An 11,090-nucleotide genomic window follows, 5' to 3' on the forward strand; every position below is an offset into this window, starting at 1 on the left:
GTCATCGAGGTGAGGGTTTCTCAATGGATTTAGACGATTCACAATTGAACAATTTGAAATAAAATCCGTGGAAATCCACAGATCAGCGGAAAATTGCCATCCCTGATTATCTTTCATCAGGACAAAAACACTAAAAAGAACGCCTAATATATGCCTACTGAAACACTCTGAAAATGCATAACCAACTTTAACTCAAAATGACTGACATTAAACGATCCCCTCGAAACATCCAGCAAGATTCAAACATAACAACATTGTTGTGTTTGATTACTTCAAAACTAAATACTTAGAAGAATGTCATTTTTGGTGGCCTTTTTGATAATTATTACAAAAATTGAATATACGCTTTCAAAGTGTGTCCATATTTAACTATTTTGGAACCATCTTGCGAAGCCTTTTGATTCCATGTCATACAAGTTACAGTATAAATGAAGAAATGTATGTACTTTTGATGAGTATCTGATCATGAGATATAAACGTTCAATATTACAAGTCAGGGTCAAACCAAAGAGTGTGGAGATATTCTGTATATCGCTGTGTATAAGGCGAAGGAATTCAACAGTTCATCAGGTTAATTTGAGCACCTCGGTCGCTTCCCACTTCACTGTTGCAATGGTCATAACTGTAGATGTGAAATAACACCACACAGAGGAAACCTATAACTTAATGCAATATTCATGTACATGTAATGTATTTTAGGTAATAGTGTTGTAAAAATATATGTGTATCTCTTACATGATACAAATATCAGTAGTAAAAAATGTTTGACAACTCTCTTGGACATAATGCAATTGTTTTGCCATTGTCTTCATCAAGGTCAGTTGTAGTTCTGTTTTGAATTATCTCCCTTTAAAAATCTGCCTTGAGTTATCTCCCTTTTAGCTCTGTCTTGAGTTATCTCCCTCTCTGCTCTGCCTTGAGTTGCTCCACTGCAGCTTCCACGTTACCACGACAACTATCTAAAATAGCAATGCAGGATGTTATTAGTGATTATTTCACTGGATAGTGTTATAGAGTTGTACAGTATCATGTATTTGATGGACAGAGGGTCTTCCTGGAGAGTTGGAGGTTAGATGCCGAGGTTAGATGCCAAGCTATGTCATACCTAAAGACGTTTAAATGATGGTGTATGTCGTTACCAGCCAGGCACTTGGCATGAAAGGGATAAAAAAAAGTTGGAACATGGGCTGGCACAATAATCCAGACATACACGACATGTACGATAAACACTTAATGCCCTTTAGAAAGTGGTCAAATGTAACATGTTATATTTGGGGTAATACTTTCTCACTAAGGTACAGCTTCTATGTAGTTTTGTTAGGTTGAGTCCCATCCCGGATTTGAACTCAAATTCTGTCAGGCTCCCAATTGCCAGCACACATTGTTATGTAAGTGCAATAAATTGCCTGTGATGTTAAACTCGTATCACATCATCTCATTTGGTGAGAAACTAAAATCTTAGATTGCAATTCATCGGTTCGATTTTGAGCAAACGGACTATAGCACTAAGATAGTCGTAAGTGCCATACCTTAACATTAACTTACAACTATCTTAGCGCTAAGAGAGCTTAGAAAATCTTAGCTTAGAATAATTTTGTGAGCTAATAACCTTCAGGCATAGCTAGCCCAACTGGCTAGCAAATTTGGAAACTGTTTCGCACACTGTTCTCATCATGTGTGAAGTCCACTATGATCATCCCTTACCCTGACATTGCTGGAACACTGCTGAAAGTGGCTTAAAACCACACTCTCCCACTCCCAGATACTCACCATCATGTATAGTGTCTTTGAGAGAAGAAGGGTCGACACATGCTGACTGCACCAGCAGGTTGAGTTTGTTTCGGAGGTCGGTGGAGAGGGTGTGATTCCGACTCATGATGTGCATCTTGGTGCCCAAGGGGGTACACAGTCCGTTGTCATCCTCGTCCATACAGGACAGGGCCAACATAGCGTGGTCGTAGTCTGTGTATAATACCTTCCAAGACGCTGCAATGGAAATGTTAGAGTTGAATGTGAAATGATTTACATTTAACCTGTCTGATGGTAAATCTCCAGATCTCGGCAGATGTTTCGTGTTTAGTCCACAGACATTAGATCAATATCTGCAGATTTGCTGTTAAATCTCCAGATCTTGGCAGATGTTTCGTGTTTAGTCCGCAGACATTAGATCAATATCTGCAGATTTGCTGTTAAATCTCCAGATCTCGGCAGATGTTTCGTGTTTAGTCCGCAGACATTAGATCAATATCTGCAGATTTGCTGTTAAATCTCCAGATCTCGGCAGATGTTTCGTGTTTAGTCCACAGACATTAGATCAATATCTGCAGATTTGCTGTTAAATCTCCAGATCTCGGCAGATGTTTCGTGTTTAGTCCACAGACATTAGTGTTTAGTCCAGATTTGCTGTTAAATCTCCAGATCTGGGCAGACATTAGATCAATATCTGCAGATTTGCTGTTAAATCTCCAGATCTCAGCAGATGTTTCGTGTTTAGTCCACAGACATTAGATCGATATCTGCAGATTTGCTGTTAAATCTAAGACCTCGGCAGATTTTAATGTCAAGTCTACATCTTATGTTCGTCTACAGGTGTTTGATGTCACTCATTTACTCACTCACACTCATGTTTCCCCACACCCTTATTCCTACAACCCGTGAAGGTCCGGGTTAGAATTGGTCTTCAGCAACCCATGCTTGTCGTAAGAGGCGACTAACGGGTGGTCAGGCTCGCTGACTTGGTTGACACATGTCATCGTATCCCAATTGCGTAGATTGATGCTCGTGCTGTTGATCATTGTATTATTTGGTCCATATTCGGTTATTTACAGACCGCCACCATATAGCTGGAATATTGCTGAGTACGGCGTTAAACAACAAACCAACCTAACCCCTACAACTATCTACTCACTCCACAGCCACATCCTTGGCATCTTGATCCGACCCTGGTAGTTGCCATCAATGTTGTTAGGACAACGAGGCCGAAGGTCACCAAACATGGGTCCCTTACACTGGCCGTCAGGTCTGAAACAGATGTAGATGTACTTTCAAAAAGCCCACCTTAAGTCTATAGCGGCCTGACCCCATAGCCCACCTTTACTCCCAAAGTGGCCTTAACCCCATAGCCCTCTTTTAATCCCTTTTTGGCCTTGACCCCATAGCCCATCTTTAATCCCATAGTGGCATTAACTCCATAGCCCTCTTTTAATCCCTTAGCAGCCTCAATCCCATAGTCCACCTTTAATCCAATAGTCCCAATTGTTGTCAAGACATTGCTGAAATATTGCCGATGTGACATAAAATTTTAACTCACCCACTCACCCATAAGGCCCCCTTCTATCGGGTAGTGGTCTTGACCCAACAGCTCACTTTTAAGCCCAGTGTGTCCTTGACCCCATAGCCGAGTATCATTGACCAGACAGCTGACCTTGAGCCAAGACCCCATACTTGAAGACATGGCCAATCCAAAACTCAATACCTCCAAATCCTCAATACTAGAATAGAAACCCTGGCCCATCTAGAACACAGCCCCACCTCAACAAAGCTGGGAGAAACTGACTCACGTCCTTCCACTGTACAGCATCTTCATGTTTCCTCCACCAACTGGCAGGTAGTAGCCAATGGTGGCATCCATGGTCAGCATTGGGTCTGGTGTACGGGCAATCTCGTACCACAACCCAGTATGCTGAAACAGAAGTTCAATGTCAACAGGGAGTCACCATTTCACTCCTACAAATCTGGTGCTGACTCATTTAATGGTGGGAACAGTATGATGTAGTCACCGTTATTGATGGTGGAGACAGTAGTATGTACTCATCGATCGATGTTGATGGTGGGAACTGAAGGATGTACTCACCGATGTTGATGGAGACAGAAGGATGTACTCACCGATGTTGATGGTGGAGACAGAAGGATGTACTCACTGATGTTGATGGTGGAGACAGAAGGATGTACTCACCGATGTTGATGGTGGGAACAGTATGATGTACTCACCGTTATTGATGATGGAGACAGTAGGATGTACTCACCGATGTTGATGGTGGAGACAGAAGGATGTACTCACCGTTATTGATGATGGAGACAGAAGGATGTACTCACCGATGTTGATGGTGGAGACAGAAGGATGTACTCACCGATGTTGATGGTGGAGACAGAAGGATGTACTCACCCATGTTGATGGTGGAGACAGAAGGATGTACTCACCGATGTTGATGGTGGAGACAGAAGGATGTACTCACCGATGTTGATGGTGGAGACAGAAGGATGTACTCACCGATGTTGATGGTGGAGACAGAAGGATGTTCTCACCGATGTTGATGGTGGAGACAGAAGGATGTACTCACCGATGTTGATGGTGGAGACAGAAGGATGTACTCACCGATGTTGATGGTGGAGACAGAAGGATGTACTCACCGATGTTGATGGTGGAGACAGAAGGATGTACTCACCGATGTTGATGGTGGAGACAGAAGGATGTACTCACCGATGTTGATGGTGGAGACAGAAGGATGTACTCACCGATGTTGATGGTGGAGACAGAAGGATGTACTCACCGATGTTGATGGTGGAGACAGAAGGATGTACTCACCGATGTTGATGGTGGAGACAGAAGGATGTACTCACCGATGTTGATGGTGGAGACAGTAGGATGTACTCACCGATATTGATGGTGGAGACAGTAGGATGTACTCACCGATGTTGATGGTGGAGACAGAAGGATGTACTCACCGATGTTGATGGTGGAGACAGAAGGATGTACTCACCGATGTTGATGGTGGAGACAGTAGGATGTACTCACCGATGTTGATGGTGGAGACAGTAGGATGTACTCACCGATGTTGATGGTGGAGACAGTAGGATGTACTCACCGATGTTGATGGTGGAGACAGAAGGATGTACTCACCGATGTTGATGGTGGAGACAGTAGGATGTACTCACCGATGTTGATGGTGGAGACAGTAGGATGTACTCACCGATGTTGATGGTGGAGACAGAAGGATGTACTCACCGATGTTGATGGTGGAGACAGAAGGATGTACTCACCGATGTTGATGGTGGAGACAGAAGGATGTACTCACCGATGTTGATGGTGGAGACAGAAGGATGTACTCACCGATGTTGATGGTGGAGACAGTAGGATGTACTCACCGATGTTGATGGTGGAGACAGTAGGATGTACTCACCGATGTTGATGGTGGAGACAGTAGGATGTACTCACCGATGTTGATGGTGGAGACAGTAGGATGTACTCACCGATGTTGATGGTGGAGACAGAAGGATGTACTCACCGTTATTGATGGTGGAGACAGTAGGATGTACTCACCGATGTTGATGGTGGAGACAGAAGGATGTACTCACCCGCTATTGATGGTGGAGACAGAAGGATGTACTACTCATTGATGATGGAGACAGAAGGTGGAGATGTTGATGGTGGAGACAGTATGTACTCACCGATATTGATGGTGGAGACAGAAGGATGTACTCACCGATATTGATGGTGGAGACAGTAGGATGTACTCACCGATGTTGATGGTGGAGACAGTAGGATGTACTCCCCGTTATTGATGGTGGAGACAGAAGGATGTACTCACCGTTATTGATGATGGAGACAGAAGGATGTACTCACCGATGTTGATGGTGGAGACAGTAGGATGTACTCACCGATGTTGATGGTGGAGACAGAAGGATGTACTCACCGATGTTGATGGTGGAGACAGTAGCATGTACTCACCGATGTTGATGGTGGAGACAGAAGGATGTACTCACCGATGTTGATGGTGGAGACAGAAGGATGTACTCACCGATGTTGATGGTGGAGACAGTAGGATGTACTCACCGTTATTGATGGTGGAGACAGTAGGATGTACTCACCGATGTTGATGGTGGAGACAGAAGGATGTACTCACCGATGTTGATGGTGGAGACAGTAGGATGTACTCACCGATGTTGATGGTGGAGACAGAAGGATGTACTCAATCGATATTGATGGTGGAGACAGTAGGACTACCCACCGATGTTGATGGTGGAGACAGAAGGATGTACTCACCGATGTTGATGGTGGAGACAGAAGGATGTACTCACCGATGTTGATGGTGGAGACAGAAGGATGTACTCACCGATGTTGATGGTGGAGACAGAAGGATGTACTCACCGATGTTGATGGTGGAGACAGAAGGATGTACTCACCGATGTTGATGGTGGAGACAGAAGGATGTACTCACCGATATTGATGGTGGAGACAGAAGGATGTACTCACCGATGTTGATGGTGGAGACAGAAGGATGTACTCACACCGATGTTGATGGTGGAGACAGAAGGATGTACTCACCGATGTTGATGGTGGAGACAGAAGGATGTACTCACCGATATTGATGGTGGAGACAGAAGGATGTACTCACCGATGATGATCACCGATGTTGATGGTGGAGAGAAGGATGTACTCACCGATGTTGATGGTGGAGACAGAAGGATGTACTCACCGATGTTGATGGTGGAGACAGTAGGATGTACTCACCGATGTTGATGGTGGAGACAGAAGGATGTACTCACCGATATTGATGGTGGAGACAGAAGGATGTACTCACCGATACTCCCGCTATTGATGGTGGAGACAGAAGGATGTACTCACCGATGTTGATGGTGGAGACAGAAGGATGTACTCACCGATGTTGATGGTGGAGACAGTAGCATGTACTCACCGATGTTGATGGTGGAGACAGAAGGATGTACTCACCCGATGTTGATGGTGGAGACAGTAGCATGTACTCACCGATGTTGATGGTGGAGACAGTAGCATGTACTCACCCATGTTGATGGTGGAGACAGAAGGATGTACTCACCGATGTTGATGGTGGAGACAGTAGGATGTACTCACCGATATTGATGGTGGAGACAGAAGGATGTACTCACCGATGTTGATGGTGGAGACAGAAGGATGTACTCACCGATGTTGATGGTGGAGACAGAAGGATGTACTCACCGATGTTGATGGTGGAGACAGAAGGATGTACTCACCGATGTTGATGGTGGAGACAGAAGGATGTACTCACCGATGTTGATGGTGGAGACAGTAGGATGTACTCACCGTTATTGATGGTGGAGACAGAAGGATGTACTCACCGATGTTGATGGTGGAGACAGAAGGATGTACTCACCGATGTTGATGGTGGAGACAGTAGCATGTACTCACCGATGTTGATGGTGGAGACAGTAGGATGTACTCACCGTTATTGATGGTGGAGACAGTAGGATGTACTCACCGATGTTGATGGTGGAGACAGAAGGATGTACTCACCGATGTTGATGGTGGAGACAGTAGCATGTACTCACCGTTATTGATGGTGGAGACAGAAGGATGTACTCACCGATGTTGATGGTGGAGACAGAAGGATGTACTCACCGATGTTGATGGTGGAGACAGTAGCATGTACTCACCGTTATTGATGGTGGAGACAGAAGGATGTACTCACCGATGTTGATGGTGGAGACAGAAGGATGTACTCACCGATGTTGATGGTGGAGACAGTAGGATGTACTCACCGATGTTGATGGTGGAGACAGTAGGATGTACTCACCGTTATTGATGGTGGAGACAGAAGGATGTACTCACCGATGTTGATGGTGGAGACAGTAGCATGTACTCACCGTTATTGATGGTGGAGACAGAAGGATGTACTCACCGTTATTGATGGTGGAGACAGTAGGATGTACTCACCGATGTTGATGGTGGAGACAGTAGCATGTACTCACCGTTGTTGATGGTGGAGACAGAAGGATGTACTCACCGATGTTGATGGTGGAGACAGTAGGATGTACTCACCGATGTTGATGGTGGAGACAGAAGGATGTACTCACTGATGTTGATTGGTGGAGACAGAAGGATGTACTCACCCATGTTGATGGTGGAGACAGTAGGATGTACTCACCGATGTTGATGGTGGAGACAGTAGGATGTACTCACCGATGTTGATGGTGGAGACAGTAGGATGTACTCCCCGTTATTGATGGTGGAGACAGTAGGATGTACTCACCGATGTTGATGGTGGAGACAGAAGGATGTACTCACTGATGTTGATGGTGGAGACAGAAGGATGTACTCACCGATGTTGATGGTGGAGACAGTAGGATGTACTCACCGATGTTGATGGTGGAGACAGTAGGATGTACTCACCGATGTTGATGGTGGAGACAGTAGGATGTACTCACCGTTATTGATGGTGGAGACAGTAGGATGTACTCACCGATGTTGATGGTGGAGACAGAAGGATGTACTCACCGATGTTGATGGTGGAGACAGTAGGATGTACTCCCCGTTATTGATGGTGGAGACAGTAGGATGTACTCACCGATGTTGATGGTGGAGACAGTAGGATGTACTCCCCGTTATTGATGGTGGAGACAGTAGGATGTACTCACCGATGTTGATGGTGGAGACAGAAGGATGTACTCACTGATGTTGATGGTGGAGACAGAAGGATGTACTCACCCATGTTGATGGTGGAGACAGAAGGATGTACTCACCAGTTCCTGGCTGATGTTGATGGTTGAGACAGAAGGATGTACTCACTGATGTTGATGGTTGCGACAGAAGGATGTACTCACCAGTTCCTGGCTGATGTTGATGGTGGGAATGTTGTCAAAGGCACAGAACGATGTGAAGATGCTAGGGGTCAGATAATCTATCTGGTCGTCCATCCCTTGCCTTGCCCCTAATGACATCACAAAAAGCATCTGTTTTTACTTTCAGTGACCATATTCCATTGTTACAACACTTCACACACATTACCACGTACAATACACTACAGATATAACTAACTCAAAGGACAGCTAATTTTAGTTTTAACTGCAGTGTCACTGAAATATACACATTTTCACTAAAATATTGAGTGAGTGAGTAAGTATTATGCTGCACTCAGCAATATTCCAGCTATATGGCGGCGGTCTGTAAATAATCAAGTCTGGAAACAGACAATCCAGTGATCAACAGCATGAACATCGATCTATGCAATTGGGATACAATGACGTGTCAACCCAGTCCGAGAGGGTGACCACCCGATCCTGTTAGTCGCTCTCTCCAAAATATAGAGCCAATGGCAGGGTAAAAATCAAAACTGTTGCTTTGGCCATGAATTCATTAAAGGCATTTGTTATATACAGAGCTTCGTAAGTGGCATTTAGAAACTGGTATGATGAAGAGGAATATTTTTTATGGATAGACAATGTCAAGATCTGATGAACTCAGAACTGATTGTTAATTCCTTTGAGATAGGAGATTGTTTGTGTGAGTGAGTGTGTTTTAATGCTGCTTCAACATTAGTTCAGTTACATGCCATCAACAGCCCGTGAAGATCCAGGTTGGAATTGGTCTTCAGTAACCCATGTTTGTCATAAGAGGCAACTAACGGGATCGGGTGGTCAGACTCGCTGACTTGGTTGACACATGTCACCGGTTCCCAATTGCGTAGATCGATGGTCATGCTGTTGATCAATGGATTGTCTGGTCCAGACTCGATTATTTACAGACCGCTGCCAGATGCCTGGAATATTGCTGAGTGTGGCTTAAATCTACACTCACTCACTCACTCACTGATATGGGAGGAAAGACCCAAGTTTTGAAGAGATTAAATATGTGTTACCAATACTCACTCAGACCAAAGGCAGCTCCTGGTATGACTCCATAGAGGACAGGTGTTGGAGGCGGAGGCGTGAAACACACATCCTGGATCTTCCCCAGAAGGTTCTGTTTGATGGTCTCTTGGAGGGGAAGGTTCCGGGCTAGGAGGAGGACCCGGATGCCGGAGCTGTGACACGTTCCGTCGCTCTGCTCCTTGAGACACCAGTACAGAAGCATAGTGCTGCCATCATTGTGGAGCACCTTCAGGCTGCCTGCATCAACAGAGAAGCAGGTCATAATTCTGTATCCAGGTGAGCTACACATGACATGATAGGGTTAGTGAGTGAATACTGTATAACTGGACACCACCTTCAGGTGACCTCCACAAACAGAAAAGCAAGTCCTCAACATTTCCTTGTTCAGGTGAGCTATATGTGCCCAAAGAATGTTACATCTCTTTGACCAGGTGAGCTTAACCTGACCAGATTATGTAACATTTACCCTGAGCAGGTGAGCTATATATGCCCAAAGATTGTCACATCAGCTTCACCAGGAGAGCTAAACGTGACCTGAAAATGTTACATCTCCATCTGATCCAGGTGAGCTAAACAGGACCCTATGGTCTCTATATCATTACAAACATTGTTCTACTGAGTGCTACATACTCCACTGTCCCATGACAGTCGACCCCAGCGTGCTGATGTAGTCTCCGTGGCTGAATGAGTCACACCGAGGCTTCAGAATGACGTTGTAGTTGGTGAAGTGGTTGTTGTCATCCCTGGAAAAAAAGCATACATTTTAACATGGGGTTGGGGTCTTCTGGTTATTTTGGACTATGGCAAAGTTCTGCTGTTAGACAGGCACGAAACAAATGATTGAACCTGTTTCACTTTACCCCTTAGACCGTGAAGATCCAGGTCAGAATTGGTCTTCTGTAACCCATGCTTAGAGGCGACTAGCAGGATCGGGTGGTCAGGCTCGCTGACTCGGTTGACACTTGTCATCGTATCCCAATTGCGTAGATCGATGCTGTTGATCACTGGATTGTCTGGTCGAGACTCGATTATTTACAGACCATCGCTATATACCGGTAGCTGGAATATTGCTGGGTGTGGCATTAAACAACAAACCAACCAACCAACTAACCAACCAACCAACTTTACTCCCTAAATTATGACAGAAAACTGTTCCAAGCATCACTCACTCACACTCCAGATTCAACTTGAGAAGAGTGAGTATGATTTTATGCCGCTTTTAGCAATATTCCAGCAATATCATGGTGGGGAACACAAGAAATGGGCTTCACACGTTATACCCATGTTGGGAATGGACCCGGGTTGACAGCATGACGAGCAAACGCTTGACCCACTAGGCTACCCCACCACACCTAACTTGAGAAGACCAACCTGCTCTCTGTCCTACTGACGGTGCTTCAGACTTACCCTTGTGCCACCTCCATCTTGAATGTCTTGTCAGTATG

This window comes from Haliotis rubra, unplaced genomic scaffold (genome assembly GCF_003918875.1).
Source record: "Haliotis rubra isolate DU_JTF1 unplaced genomic scaffold, ASM391887v1 Scf203, whole genome shotgun sequence".
NCBI classification, from domain to species: Eukaryota; Metazoa; Mollusca; class Gastropoda; order Lepetellida; family Haliotidae; genus Haliotis; species Haliotis rubra.